The following is a 16,226-nucleotide window of genomic DNA, read 5'->3' as shown; positions in this document are numbered from 1 at the left end:
AACCTATTCCCACCCCCACCCCTCTAAGCAGGTGGGGGGTGGGCAATAAGTATGATTAGAGACCTTCAAAGCGAAGTGCAGGCACTCCTGGGGTAGCTGGCAGCTTTTCAAGCTCTGTATGGGCATAGAGAGCTCTATAGAAACCTATCTCCAGGCTCACTATTTTTATGAGTGATATGCCTGAAACATGCCTGAGGCAAGCACATTTCTAGCAAGTTCTCCTTTCCCTCTTCCCCTTTCATAATCACTCTCCTTCCATTTTATGAAAAGAGAGGCATCTTCCCCCACATCCAGAATCTCACCCTGCCTCTTGCCAAATGGAGGGGCAATCTGAAAAAGGGATGTTATGGAAACCCTCTCTAATGAAAGCCTTGATCGCAACACCACCCATATCTACATCTATACACATATACACTTCCAATATAGTTTAGCTTTATGCCTAATAATTTCTTATCAACATTAATGAGTTATTTTGGTTACCTGCATACTAATAATATTTAAAGTAACATAAATAATAGTTTTCAACAATAAAATTCTTAAATGATTACATTTCAATACTTATTTTTGTTGCTGCAGAGGATGAAGGAAGTCAAAAAAATTGGAAAGCTATATTGTAAGATTTCTAACTGTAACATGTTTAATTAAAGAATAATTATTTGAAATTTTCAGAAATCCGTGCTAACCGTGTGCAAGGGGAGAAATGACACAAGAGATCCTTGAATGTGTCACTGGTCTCTCTCCATGTCCCTGTGATAAGTAGAGCTTCTCTCCCTCCCCCCACCTTACAAGCATCATATATTCTTTTTCTAGGATCATTTTTAGTTTCAATTCCTTTATCTGAGTAAACACTTTCTGTCATTCTCCTGATCATCCCTGCATCCTGTCAGCATTGGGGGAAGAAGCAATTGTGTATTATTTGAACATGATCAGCTAATAGGGACTCAGAGTTCTTGGTCCATTTTATGTGGTCTACATACAGTCCTCTGCTCTTCTGAAAATGACTGGCAAGACACCAATAGACTCAAAGTGGAAAAAAAACACTGGAAAATATATGCATACAAATACCCGCCTCCTGATATAAAATATGTACAAGTGAGACCAAAGAGCCTCTTATTTTCTATTTCTGATTCCAGCACTAAATAACTTTTTTTAAAAAAAGGAAACCATTCCTTGACATAGAGCAAAGTAATAAATGTAATAGTTATAACACATTCCAGTACTAGCTACAACCCCAGATGTTCTCTCAACTCTCCTATGGGATTTTCCCATCCAATCCATCAAGTAGGGTAGCAGCAAGCACTTAGGCAATGTTCAGTCTCAACAATCTCATGCAGTAATCTGTAATTACTAGGTAAATTAATCCAAGAGCTAATACTGAGCTGAAGAAAAAAGCTGGCTTTTTGCCAAGCGTCATACCTTAAATCTTTCTGAAAGCAGACTTCCCAAACAGCTGACTCTACCGCCTCAGTTGTGATAGAATGGGAAAGTCTTCTGTCCTGATCTCCCCATGAATCCCAGGCTTCTGTTTGGATGGATGAATAGATAGGTAGATCAATAGATAGAAACATATAGATCAATCCACATTTGCCCACTACTTGTCAAGCTCTGTCAGCAAAAACTGGTACCAATTAGACAAATGTTTTCATTCAGGAACCATAAAGGAAATGTCTCCAAATAACCAAACACATATAGACACATATTTTTTTTTACAGGTAAAACAATACATTCACTACCCTCATAAGACCTTTTTCCAATATGAAGACTCAAGTGTTGTGAAAGGTAAGAATTATGGCCAAAAAATTCCCATTTCCCCCATTTTTGGACTCAAATGCCTACCTCCGGTGTGAGCTCTCCATTGTCAACTGGACTGGGAACTATCCTTAGAGCTTTTCCCACATTCACTGCAATGGTAAGGCCTTTATCTTGTGTGAACCCGTTGGTGTACACGAAGGTGAGGTTTCCACATAAAGGATTTCCCACATTCACTGCACACATAAGGCCTTTCTCCTGTGTGACTTCTTTGATGCTGAATGAGTTTGGAGCGCTTGAGATAAGATTTCTCACACTTCTGTGAATATTATCTGGTCATAAAGGCCATCCTTAAATAAATCATTAATAATGTCAATCATGTAAGAACCATGTAAGCATGGCTTTAAACCCAACATTCTATCATAACCCTGCATCCAAATGCAATAGGGGTTGACTGTCACTGTGAAATTGTGGGAAGTATTTCTATGGAAATAATATCATCCTTCATAAATACCAGTGACCAAATCCGTCTGGGTTCAAATCCCAGCTCTACCACCTTTTAGCTGTAACTTTGGGGAAGTTATTAAATTATGTTATGCTTCCATTTCCTGAGCTACAAAATACAATCCTTACCACCACATAAGTTTATTATGACAATTAAAAAAAAATACATCCATTCTTGGAACAACATCTGATACATAATAAGAACTCAAAAAATTACGTAGGATTAGTATTATTTCTCATAATTTCAAGTTGTGGGTCCAAAGACAGTATTCTGTATTATCATTACCTAAACCTTCAAAAGAATAGTTACAGAATGAGCAAAAACTTAACAGTAAGGAGAAGAAAAAAAAGGACAGTTTTCTAAATTTTTTTTTTTTTTTATATATTTTTATTGATTTTTTACAGAGAGGAAAGGGAGAGAGATAGGAGAGGTTAGAAACATCCGATGGAAGGAGAAACATCGATCAGCTGCCTCCTGCACATCTCCTACTGGGGATGTGCCCGCAACCCAGGTACATGCCCTTGACCGGAATCGAACCTGGGACCTTTCAGTCCACAGGCCAACGCTCTATCCACTGAGCCAAACCGGTTTCGGCAGTTTTCTAAATTTTAAAATGTTTTAAAAAGTGTTTTTGGGTCCAAGACCCATTTAAAAAGCTGATTGGAATTATGGGTATTTCCCTTGGAAAAATCCACTTATACACAAATTTCAGGACTTCCTTCCCAGTCTTCCTGAAGTTTACTCAGAGCCAGCAAACCTGAGGACCTGCTAGGGCTTAAAACCCTCCAGTTATCAAACTATTTCAATAAACTTTAAACTGCTATTTCTCCCATCCTCCAAAGAAGTTTATAAACATGCAATTCATTGACAAACATGTTTTGTGATACAGCTGTTCACATTTACATCTGAATCTCATGGATTAAAACAAAAAGCATCACATTGTTTTTCTTAAGCCCACCGGTAATCTGTAGGAAAATTCCAAATTCCAGAACTACAGCTTCAAATCAGGTTCTGGAGTTCCCCCTCCACATCAGCAGAGCAGTGAATTCAAATGTTAAAAAACTGTTTTGGGTCTGAGACCCATTTAAACAGCTGAGTAAAATCCTGCAAACACGCTGCCTATTACAGCTTCTGGACCAGTGGCCAACCCAACTCCTTTCTGCCCCTTTGTCCCAGAGCAGAGGGCTGCAGGGAAGGTCATTCTGAGTACCACAAAAACTTTGAGAACACAAAGCAGAGGAAGAAATATAAGAATATGACATTAAAACACTACCATAAAGAACTTCAGAACTTTCTGACACTTCTTAACTATAGGAAGGAAATTTTTAAATTTTTCATCGCTTTTAAAATCTAAAGTGACTACTACTTTGTCTTCAGTCCTTTTATATATATATATATATATATATATATATTTTACATTCTTTCTTTAATATATATATTTTACATTCTTTCTTTAGTACCACCTCCTCCTGTCTACCATACCCACTAACCCAACTTTTTTTTAAAAATATATTTTATTGATTTTTTTACAGAGAGGAAGGGAGAGGGATAGAGAGTTAGAAATATCGATGAGAGAGAAACATCGATCAGCTGCCTCCTGGGTATGTGCCCGCAACCAAGGTACATGCCCTTAACAGGAATCAAACCTGAGACCCTTGAGTCCGCAGCCTGACGCTCTATCCACTGAGCCAAACCGGGGCCTGACCTGGCTTTTTAATGAAAGGGCGGGAGTTTGAAATTGCATCTGTATTGCCCAGTTCACCCAGCAGGGTGCTGTAACATCCAGACTGAATAAAGCCTCTGTGGGCACATGGACAAAATGAAGATGCCTATCAGCTACAAGTTGACACCACCACCAGTGTCATGGCATGAGGAAGAAGCTGTATTACAGAATTGTACCCCTGAAGTCTATATAATTTTATTAACCAATGTCACCCCCAGTGCATTCAATAAAAAAGAAAGTAGCTTTAAAAAAAAAAACAGTGGAAAATAATAGCTAGTGACAACCACTTCACTCCTAGTTTCAAAACTTCTGACTCACTATTTAAGAATCTGTTATAAGCATCATTAAAGAGTAACCTTACCTTATACATGCACGGAAGTTAACAAACCCTTAAGTGCATGGGATTACATAGTTAAATTCAAATAAATTGTATACACTTGCAAATGCAGTCTCAATAACACTTGAAAAAAATAACTGGAATTTAATTTAAAACCACCTTGAACAAGGATTTGAATGAAATGCAAATCCCCTGCATTTCTTCCAAGTTTCTCATACTGTTTTTCTGAGAGACAGATGTCTTGTCCAGGGTTGGAACTGAAAATACAGACCCAGGTCTGACTGCCAAAAGTGACCATTCCTGCAAATTCCTCTCCCTGGAAGGCAAGGTTCCCGATCAAAGAAAAGGAGGGGAATTTGATTTTGCCAGCAAAGGTACAGACAGTCCTGTGTGTTCGCGCACGCAGGCCTGCAGGGGGTTTGGGAGGGATCAGGGAAGAAGCGGGAAGATGCAGTACCTTTCTTGAACTTTCTGAGCTCAATGGGGTGAGAAACTCAGCGCTTGGTGCAGCCAGACGCCGTCTTCTCTTTGAACCTGCGGCTTGGCGAGGGCGGTCAGGCGCACGTCACTGCTCTCCGCCAACCCACCCTGCAGTCTCACCTGCAGCTGGCGACACGCAAAGAGAGGAGCGCACTAGGGAACCCGCGGGACGGCCAAGTGACCAGCAATCTGCGCTCCTCTGGAAGCGGAGGATGGCGAGAAGAGGCCACCAGAGAAATAAAGGGCCAGAAGGTGAAAAATCTCTGCACGAAGTGCAAGTGAAAACTGAAGTCAGTCTAGTGCTCCCTAGAAGAGGGCGGGGCAGCCGGCCGGCAGCCTGTCGGGGGAGCCGGGTGGGTCCAGCTGGAGGTGGGAGGGGTCCAAGGCGGAGACTGTTCGGGGAAATTCTAGCGCCCTTTCAACCACCCACACCTCCCTTCCCAAAGCGGAGAGGCTGAACTCTGTACCTCCATCGAGTCCGGACTGCTGGGTGAGGGGCTGCAGGTGGCGCAGCCAGAGGGCACGGCCACCCGACTGCCTTTCCTTTCGAGCTACGGCGCCGCCGGAGAGCGAGTGAACTGGGTGAGCGCTCTGAACTCCAGGAGTCCCAACCCCCCAGCGAAAACAAAAGTGAAAGAGAAACGGGTGGGGAGCAGAAGCGAAGATAAACACCCAGGGCGATGGGGGAAGGGTGAGATGGCATTTCCTGGATAACTGCCCACGGTGTCGCGGCTTCCCTTTCCCTCGGGTTGGTGCGCCGGTCAGGTTTCTGGCCCGACCACGCGCAGGGGCGCAGAACCTGGAGGGGTCTTGGGAGGTGGTCGGGGAGCGCTGGTCTCCGGCTTCGGCCGGTACCCCCTTGGGCACCTGCAGATAAAGCGCGAGGCGATGGCCCGGAGCTCACCTGCCCCGTCTGCGGAGCCAGGCAGGGAACAGGAGGCTGCCCCACAGAAGCCTGGAGACCCGGGCGTGGTGCGCGCCCAAGCCGCCCAAGCAAAGGGGGAATGTGTGGATCGAAACGGGCGGCCTCTCCAGACCAGCCACCTTGGCTTGCCGGCCGCGCAAGGTAGAAGAAGGAAGGCTCCGAGGTCTTAAAGAGGAAATGTTGGGTAACTCCTTTGTCCGAGGCAGTGGGCACGGAGGCTGAACTTGAAGGGAATGAGTCCGTCTGCTGATGGAGTGCGAAGTCGAGGATAAACGTTGCATGTGGCCCCATTTCATGGGATCCTGTGAAATTTTATGATTGTGGTATTTCATTGTTGAGGCTAAGGGAGCTGAGGGCCAGGGTCAGGAGGAAAGGCCTGGCGCCCAGTTTGGGAAGCCCTTTGGAGAGAACCTTGCTCACTTGTGAGCCACCGAAAATCCCTCATGGAAGGTCCTCCACCAAAGTTTCCAGGGTTATGTCATAGAAAAAATGACAAGGCTCCCTGGAGCTTAGTCAAATATGTGTCTGACTCAATGTATTCCATATCATCCTGCCTGTTAAAAATAAAATAGAAAATTATTAGAAGTGATTTAAATATGAGATGGCATAAAGTTCTACATAAAATCATTTCATATCTTTATGAAAAAGTTGATCTCTAGATAATCACGATCAACAAAATAAGTGAAATACCAAAATGTAAAAAAAAGGTTTTTTTACACTCATTCAAAATTTCACCAGAGTTGGAAATGAAACAAGTATTCGTTTCTGTCCAAGACAAGGTAATGTTCCCTTTTCTCGTGATGATGCTAATGATTTCAAATCTGATGAGACTTTTTCATAGCAAAATGCTGAAGTTCCGATTTGGGTTGGCAGCATGAGCACGCTCTGGGAAAGCCTGCATCTGGATTGGAGTCCGTTGCAAAAGATATGGCAGCCACCAAAGGACTAAAGTGTGTGTCTATGTGAACATAGAGATGAGGGATGGAGACATGGATCTGTGTCCCGAGCCTCAACTTGGAAGCCAACAGAGCTCCATGAGCTCCTGCAAAGTGAACTCGTGCTGCACCCCTTGTGATCAATGCTGTTGAGTGCTCTGCAGCGGGTGGCAGGAGTAGATGTGCAGACAGTAAGGCCCCTCACTGGCTACCCTCAGTACCAAGTAGCAGAGCCAGAGAGGGCTGCTGCCAGAGGAGGTTTTTTCACATCCTAAATCCTGCTGCGTTGGGGCTGCCTGGGAGAACTAGACTCTGCTCTTCACTGGGCTCACTGGCTGGTGGGCTCCAGAACCTTGTCAGCTGTCCCCAGGGCTGAGGGGAATCAGTGGCTGACAGTGCACTCTGAGTATAGGGCCATCTTGAATGTTCTAAGCTACTGAAAAGTTTGCACAACACTGAAACTGATGGGAATTTTCTTCCTAGAGCTGAGCTTTAAAGTACCAGCTGAGTACATAGATTAATAAAATTGGTCTCAAATATTGATCGAGCTTACAAGACGGGCGGGATGAAATAGAATACATGTAGTCAGATTGGGGAGATAAAATAGCATAAATAACAATAAAGTGAAATGGAAAATGATTGTAGCCATAAAACATGCTTTGCTCTACCACTTGCCTGCCAACTATATAGGTCAATATTGTTTTCTTAATTACAGAAAGTGAAGTATTTTTGAATTAGTTATATAAGTGCCTGCAACTCTATGAAGTTGGGTTTCCAGCATAAATTGTTTTTGCTGCATTGAGCACAAACAGAAAAGTCTAATATACGCAACTTGCTTTTCAGTTGCCACAGGCTGTTTGGCAAGATATTGAAAATTACTCACACCAATGAACAAGTATATTCCACTGTATAAGTTAAAAGCAAAGACCAAGATTGATGACATAATTTGAAACTGCCTGAAGATAACTAGTACAATTATAATGTGGGAAGCAGCAAAATTAACTAACTCACAGAATTGACTGTAATATTTATTTGAATTTAAAGAATTAAAGATAAAATTATAGTTTAATAAATTTTAGCGTCTGTTTTTTCATTCCAATGACAATGTTTGACAATTTGGCAGTTGTCTATACAATAAGTTACTAGTACATATTTTCTATAGATTCTGAGACTATGTGGAAGAAGTTGACAGTCAGCTCCTCTGGTTTGGTGTTCAAAGTCCATAACTATGACCTTATTTATGATTCTTCTAAGAATAAGTTACAGGCCAGGAACAAGGTGGTCTCTGCTCTTTGAAAAACATGACCCAGGATACCCCCAGTTTCATTTTGGTTAAAGCGTACCTGAAATGCAGCCTTTACCTCAAGGTTGTTCCCACCTCTGATTGTTTGGTGGTCCTGACAATAGAGGCATACTCCTCCTCTTAAAGATAACTTAAGTTTTCAAGAGCTTCTTAAGCTACTGCTTTTTCGGAGCTGTAGCAGTACCAGTTAATACATCTGTAGTCTCTATGGTGTGTCCCCAGGTACTTGCTAAGCACAAATACTAATTCATTAAACCCTTATGGCAATGCTGTGAGATATGAACTATTATTATGTTCATCTTACAGATGGAGAAACCAAGACCCAGAGAAATTACATGACTTGCCTGAGGTCACATGCAATTGAGTGGCCCAGCAAAAATTTGAACTCAGGTCTGGCTTGAGTATGTACCCCATCTGCAGCCTCTAAATGGACACCTACCCACCATGGCTTCCTGCACAAAAAGTTCTTGAGAGTAATTTTAGCCACCACCAGGGAGGAAACTCATCAGTTCCCTTGAATTTATGCTTCCTGATCTCATTGTGTTTCTGTAAGGAAGCTGGTCTGGGTGTCATAGTGCCACTACAAACAGGCTATTTTAATAAAGTGACTAACAAAGGCTAGCACTTCACACTCTGTCTGGGTCCTATTAGCGATGGTTGATTTTGTTTGAACTGAAGTGTAAAAGTGTACCCATGGAAGGGGGGGGGGGGAGGACACCTAGTTTCAAGATCGAGAGCAATTAAAAATAGTTATATAATAACATACTTAATTTTTAATATATTTAAAAGTAAATGGAATCTTTAATGTTTTGGTACTTAGTAATGGAGAGAAGGGGTTTAAATAAAATGAAGAGATGATGTGCTAATACTATTCTGAGCAGTCTTTTAAGGCTGACCTTATCAATCAAAATCTAGTTCAAATTCCCTTACTTAAATATATAACATGAGAATGTATTTATTTATATCAATATCTATCTAATCTATATAAATACAAAAAGATCATATGACAGTGAATTATTAAGCCACTCCTGAGGCCTTCTACTTATGCCTTATGTCCTAGATTTAAACAAGAATTGTGTTTAATAGTTTTCCAAAAGTGTATTCTGACAGTTTTCTAAATTAAACAAAAAGCTTTCAAATTAACCATGTATCAAAGAAGAAATCACAGAGGAAATTATGAAATACTTTGAACTGAGTGATAATGAAAACAAAGTATATCAATATTTAAGGGATGCAACTAACATAGGTCTTAGGGAAGAATGTATAGTTGTCAATACTTATATTACAAATAAAAAAGGTTAAAATTAATAGAATAAGCTTCCACTCTTAAGAAACTAGGAAAAAAGAAGACAATATACACAAAGAGAAAGAAGGAAACAACAGATAAAAGCTAAAATGGATCAGAAAATCAATTAAAAGATCAATAAAATTGATAAATCTCTAGCTAAATTGATCAGGAAAAAAAGAGGGAAAATGCAGAATTATCAATATCAACATTGAAAAAGGAGACATCACTATACACTGTAGACAAAAAAAATAAAGAATGTAAAAAACAACTTTGTGGCAATAAATTTGATACCTTAAAGAGACAAGTTCCTTGAAAGTGACAAGCTGATAACACACACACACACACACACACACACGCACATGCACACACACACAGAATGTTTAAATTAATCTATATCCATTATAGCAATGTAATTCATAATTAAAATCCTTCCCACAAATAGAACTCTAGGCCTGAATGGATTCATTGACAAATTCCACTAAAGAATTAAGGGAAAAATAATGCCAATCTTATACAAACTCTTTAAGAAAATGTAGGAGGAAGAAATACTTATCAACTTATTTTATGAGGCCATTAATTACTCTGTCAAAACCAGCAAAAATATTATATGAAAAGAAATCTACAGCAGAATATTTCTGAATATGGCACAAAATTTCTTAACAAAATATTAAAACTCTAACCTAATGTATAAAAAGGATAATACATTAGAAACAAGTGAGGATTAATCATGTAATGAATGCAAAGCTGACTTAACATTAAAAAGCCAGTCAATGAAAAGCTCAGTAGTAATTGAATAAAGAAGAAAAAAGCATTTGACAAAATTCAACATATCAGCCATGATGAAACCTCTCAGGGAACTAGAAATGGAGGAAAACTCTCTACCTGATAAAGGGTAACCACAAAAAAGTATATAGCTAACATTTTACTTGATAGTGAAAGAGGAATGCTTTACCCCTAAAATCAACTACCATCAAAGATGTCTGCTTTCATCATTCCTGTTCAACTGGTCCTGGAGAACCTAGACAGTGCAATAAGATAGAAAAAGTCATAAAGAATGGAAAGAAATAGGTAAAATGTCTTTATTTCCAGAGAATAGGTTCCTGAGGAACCTACCAGTAAAATTCCTAGTACTATAAGTGAATTTAGCAGAATACAAGATAAGTATTTAAACATAAATTATATGTTTTATACATCAATCAATAATTAGAAGTTAAAAGTTTTAAGAAACTAATTTACAAAAGTATCCAACATAAAATACTTAAGCATAAATTTAATAACATGTACACTGAAAACTACAAAACACTGCTGGGAGAAACTGAAGGTGACCTAAATCAAAGGTTGATAAACTATGGCCTACAGCTTTTAGCCTATTTTGTTTTTAGAATTCAGCCACACCCATTTGTATCATTTGGGTATGGCAGCTTTTGCAGTTGAGAAACTTCAACAGAGACTATATGATCTAGCAAAGCATAAACAATATTTATTACATTACACTTTACGGAAGACATTTGCCAGCCCTTTATCTAAATGTTTGGAGAAATACCATATTCATGAATTAGAGGATTCAAGGTTAAGATGCCACTTTCCCTCCAACCTATCCATAGATTCAATCTAATCCAGCAAGCTTTCCTGTACAACTTGATTAGGTGATTCTGAAACAGATATGCAAATACAGAGGAGCTAGAAGAGGCAAAACACTTTTTAAAAAGTGGGAGGATTTATACTACCAGATATCAAGACTTAATATAAAGCTACAAAAGACCTGAGCAGTGTAATACTGGCATAAAAATACACACAAAAATCAATGGAACAGAATAAAGAGTTCAGAAAAAAAAATCATTTGGTTGTGGCAGGATAAGTGTGAAAAAATAATCTTTCAACAAACAATATAGGAATAACTGGATTTTTAGTTGAAAAAATCATTTTCAATTCCTAAACTCATATCACTCATAAAAATTAACACAAAAGTAGTTCAGAGATCTAAATGTAAAAACTAAAAATATAAACCTTGTAGAAGAAAGCATAGAAGAAAAACTTTGCAATCTTTAGGTAAACGAAAATATCTTAGAGCACAAAAAAGTATTATGAAAGGAAAAAAAGTATATTTGGATTTCAAAATATAAACTCTTTTTAGAAAGTCCAAAATGACTACCAGCATACTAAAAATTCCAGAAAATCCTGCAATTAAAAATCCTGTTGGATATTGTTTGACTTATTTCTCAAATATATTGGTCTAAGAACCATTTTACTGTAAAAAAAAACAATTTTATGTAGAACTTGTATTCCAGAAAACACACTTGCAAAGTGTTATTGAAGACACATTACATGCTTCTGGAATAAATTATCAATACTAATTGAGGAAGAAGAGCCACATCATCAAGTAATTATTTTTGTCATGGTGTATGCTCTGTGTTTGATTCACCTACATCCTATATAATAAAAGCTCCGACCAGTAGGTTAGCTTGCTGCTGGGGTCTGGCCCATCGGGACTGGGCGAGATGGGCTGGACACCCCCTGGAGCTCTGCCACAGTCACTCCCCATCCCTGATCGTGCACCAGTGGTGTCCCTCTGCCTGGTCTGCGCCTTCTCGTAATCTGGGACCCCTTGTGGGATGTCGGAGAGCTGGTTTCAGTCCGATCCCGCAGGGCAGGTCGAGGGACCCCACCGGTGCACAAATCCATGCACCGGGCCTCTAGTATTTTATAATAGCTGTACAACCTTAACTATTCACCTATTAATAGTCATTTACAGCTTTCTTTATTAAAATGAAGAAAAAGTCATGTAAATATTCACTGGAGAATCTCAAATTTAAACTCTAGTTAAAGGAATCTAGAAGACATTGCCAGGAAGAGGCATTAGTCTTACAAAGAAACTCAGCCTATATTTCTACTTTATTTTGAAAGAAACTGGGGCATAGAGAAACTAGGTACTTTTTATCTAATGAAATATCTAAGTAATAGCAGACATCAGGATTAATGCCTTAAGAAGTGACAAGGATATCACTAAAATTGCTCAACTTTAGATCTTAAATTAAAAGGGACAATAATGATTACATTTCAAAATATTCCCTTTAAGGACTCAGCCAAAGGCAGCATTGATCCCAGCCAAGAAACAGTTGTCAATAAACACTGTGTTGATTAAACAAACCACAGAAATTACCACCCCCATGCAGTTGAAACTGCAAAGCAAATTTTAGGTAGATGTGATATCATGCCTATTTGGATTCTTGCCCAATACTGCACATAGGAAATGGTGCTATGTTCCAAGAAAGCCTTTCAAAATTTACTATTGATTACATAAAGTCAGAAATCCACAAAAAACATTGAATGGCCATTTCCCTGAAAAAAAAAATGACTTTCAAATGGGAGGGTTGGCAATATTGTTCTATTTGAAACATAAGTAAGAAATGAATTTATAGTGCAGGCAAAGGAAAATCTTACTTTTGCAAGCTTACTTTTATGTTCACACATAGTGAAAATAGAAGAAGTGTTGGAAATCGTTATGCATGGTATTTGAAGGTACTTTCATCCATACATGAAAAGCTTGCTACTGATATGTGACTTGTGTTGGAAGCCTTTCTCCTTCTTTTGCTTGTCTAGCCCCTAAAAATACGGATCTTCCATTTAAAACCTACCTTTGCTTGCATTTACAAAATGCATAGTTTGGGAAATCTAAGATTTGTGGATTCAAAATAGGCTTTGACAGGCCTAAAACTAATGCTATCAAGTCCTCCTTTCCCTAGCATTTACTGATCCCTAACTCTGCATTCAGAATGTACTACATGCCACAGATTTTATGAAGTAGTACAGATAAGATATAATCCCTCCTGTCCAAAGGGAAAATAAGTGACATAATTGCCACATTAAGTTTACAATGTGTTGTGGTTGATTTTTGTAGGTTACTATGACCACAAATAGCGGTTTGCAGCTAACCATATACAAAAAATCTTTGCTAGAATTTTCTATCACAATTACTTTGAGGTCATATCATCTGAATTAATTTTTTAAATATATTTTTATTGATTTTAGAGAGGAAGAAAGAGGTAGAAACGTCATTGATGAGAGATAATGATTGATCTGCAAGCCATGCATGTGCCCTTGACTAGAATCTAACCTGGGACCCTTCAGTCCATAGGCCGACGGAAGCTCTATCCACTGAACCAAAAAGGCCAAGGCTGAATTAGCTAGCTTTTCCGCTAGGATTGTTTAATGGGAATTTTCATACCAGATACATACTAATTCTTGTGTACTCAAAAATTGAGAGAAAGGAGTCCTGGATTAAAGGCTCAAAGACTCTGACCTACATAAGCAAGTACCATTAACCATACAAATTTAACTCACAGATAAGGATCAACTGAGAAAAGATTTTTTTTGTGTGAAGTTAGCATGGCACGATTGGGAAATACTCTAAGGTGAGTCTAGTTTTAAATCTATTTGGCTTCTTTTGGAAATTATAGATCTAAGATAAACTTGTCCAGGATCATGCAGAAATTAAGTGTTAAATCCAATATTTGAACCCATCTCAATTAGCAAAGCCACATCTTCCCTAATATTTTGTAAGCTCACTGAACATCAACCCATATATGATTAACGATGGTTATATTACTCACTGCCCAAATACAGAAGTTGTATATACCCTTGTGGATTAATATGCATCATCGTTAATCCTAAAACTAAACTCAACAAGGTCGGAGTTATTATTTCCAATTTACATAGGGCAAATCTTCAATAAATAATGTGCCAAAGGACACTTAGCTAAATAAATAACATAAAGTAACATTTTCATAATTCCACCTGTGTTTCAATAAAACACACACACACATTTACATATACTTTCTTGGACACTAAATCAATAAACAACAATAGGAAAAAAACACAGCCAATTAAAATAATCTTGTGATAGTACTTCAATATAATTATGAAATGAACATTTTTTCTGGGAACCTATAAATCATTCAGTCTTATAACTGAGTCACAGATTGTTTGTGTAGTAAATAATATTTCATAGGTAGGAAAAAGAGCATGTCTGCGCCTAAAATTTTAACAAAAAAAGTTTCAAAAAAAAAGTCTCAGGGCCAAAACCTGTTTGGCTCAGTGGATAGAGCGTTGGCCTGCGGACTGAGGGGTCCCAGGTTCGATTCCGGTCAAGGGCATGTACCTGGGTTGCGGGCACATCCCCAGTGGGAGATGTGCAGGAGGCGACTGATCAATGTTTCTCTCTCATCGATGTTTCTAACTCTCTATCTCTCTCCCTTCCTCTCTGTAAAAAATCAATAAAATATATTTTTTAAAAAAGTCTCAGGATAAGCAGTAAAACAGCCTTTTAAATGAGAGAAACAGAAGATAACGTGCTATTTTGACTTGCACAGGAAAAGATCAAACACCAACTTTACATACTGGGTGGCAGTCACAGCTGAACCTGAAGGTAATTGCCTACAAAATCAGACACTAGCTCCTTAGGGTTAGCTTTTCATTCGCTGAACCACTGAGTTTCATCTCTCTTTATAATCTCTCTTTATAAATGTGTATAATTATATCTACCCTGAAGAACACATCATTTTGCTACCTCCTACTTTCCTGTCTCTTTAAATGTGCCTCTCTGGCTCTTTTTTTTTTTTCTGGTTAATATTTATTGGATACATTAAGCCAAATCCTCTTTCAAAGGCCATCTCAAGAGATTTCCCCTTCAAGGAGACTTTCCATGTTAACTTCATGTTCTTCTTCCTTTAAAACAATTCCTTTGCTCTTGTTCGTACTGGCATGTATTTGTTCTCAAGCTGTTTTTAAAAAAATATATTTTATTGATTTTTTACAGAGAGGAAGGGAGAGGGATAGAGAGTTAGAAACATTGATGGGAGAGAATCATCAATCAGCTGCCTCCTGCACACCTCCTACTAGGGATGTGCCCACAAGAAAGGTACATGCCCCTGATTGGAATCGAACCTGGGACTTCAGTCCGCAGGCTGACACTCTATCCACTGAGCCAAACCGGTTAGGTCCTCAAGCTGTTTTTGATGTGTATCTGTTTCCTCACTGAGATGGTGGTACAAGCTTGGCAATGATTAGCTTCTCAGAAACCAGATAAGTAAATGTATTTGAACTGTGACAGATTGAAGAGAAAACAGGGTGCTCATTTTTTTGCTTAATAATCCTTTGTTTGTGATGTTACTTTTGGGATTAGAGCTGAGTTCCTGGCACATGGTTGGCAGTAAGTACATACTAGGAACATGGGGCTTTGGCGAGTAAGAGGGAGACCTAAGCTCAAATATTGATTCACCATTTAATTTGTGTGATCCTGCAAGTTTCCACATGTAAAATGTTGGCAAGCATACCATACTTTCAAAGTAATGTGAGGATTAATTTAAGATAATTTACATGAGGCCCTAGCCAGATAGCTCACTTGGTTAGAGCATTGTCCCAATACGTTAAGGTTGTGGGTTCAATCCCATGTCATACAAGAAGCAACCGATGAATGCATAAATAAGTGGAACAATACATCGATCTTTTTCTCTCGCTCTCAAATCAATCAGTAAGAAAGAGATCAATTACATGATCAAGTTTTCATTAGGGTGAACAGGTTGAGGCTAGGCTGTTACCAGCAAAGGTCAGCTATTTGGTTGTCAGGAGGCCATATTAAATTCAGCAATTTTAATATGGTTCAGGCTCTGCTATATATTTGAGTGCTTAATAGTATAATATCACTTGTTCTGCTTCCCAGTAGCCCAATTGTTACCAAACTCAATGGGGTTCACCATTTGGGGTGCTCTACTCAAGAAAAAGACGTGGTTGTCCTTAGGTAGCTTCACTTACTTGCAACAAGTAAAGGAGAGGGGATTCATATCCAAAGTTCTGTCTCCGGAAAGGGAGGCTTAGCCATTGCTTATATACACTAGTTGGTTAATTACATGTTAATTTCTTCTTTGCAGTTGGCTACACTTATCTTGTTGGGCTCCTCTCAAGCTCATCTTGTTTACAGCTGCA

General features: G+C 38.9%; 1 protein-coding gene and 1 long non-coding RNA gene across 8 annotated transcripts in view; one reads left to right on the top strand and one right to left on the bottom strand.

The window, feature by feature from the left end:
• IL15 (interleukin 15) overlaps positions 1–5,332 on the bottom strand; it is a 61,608-nt gene extending 56,276 nt beyond the window's left edge. For 4 of the 7 annotated variants that reach the window (XM_014455370.2, XM_014455339.2, XM_023754644.1 and 1 more), the window contains exons 1-2: positions 4,772–4,910; positions 1,417–1,522 (exon numbers count right to left, since the gene is read on the bottom strand). The gene's annotated coding sequence lies outside the window, so the exon portion shown is untranslated. Of the gene's footprint in view, positions 1–1,416; positions 1,523–4,771; positions 4,911–5,261 lie in introns of those variants that run through there. The other 3 variants (XM_023754646.1, XM_006081720.3, XM_014455380.2) reach the window with 3 other exon arrangements.
• On the top strand, positions 4,914–7,727 carry LOC106697072. Its single transcript, XR_002829533.1, has 2 exons — positions 4,914–5,046; positions 7,498–7,727. It is a non-coding gene; the product is annotated as an uncharacterized LOC106697072 (long non-coding RNA).
• The last annotated feature ends 8,499 nt before the right edge of the window (positions 7,728–16,226 follow it).

This window comes from Myotis lucifugus, unplaced genomic scaffold (genome assembly GCF_000147115.1).
Source record: "Myotis lucifugus unplaced genomic scaffold, Myoluc2.0 scaffold_1, whole genome shotgun sequence".
In the NCBI taxonomy this organism is placed as follows: Eukaryota; Metazoa; Chordata; class Mammalia; order Chiroptera; family Vespertilionidae; genus Myotis; species Myotis lucifugus.
This window is presented reverse-complemented; position numbering and strand designations above follow the sequence as displayed.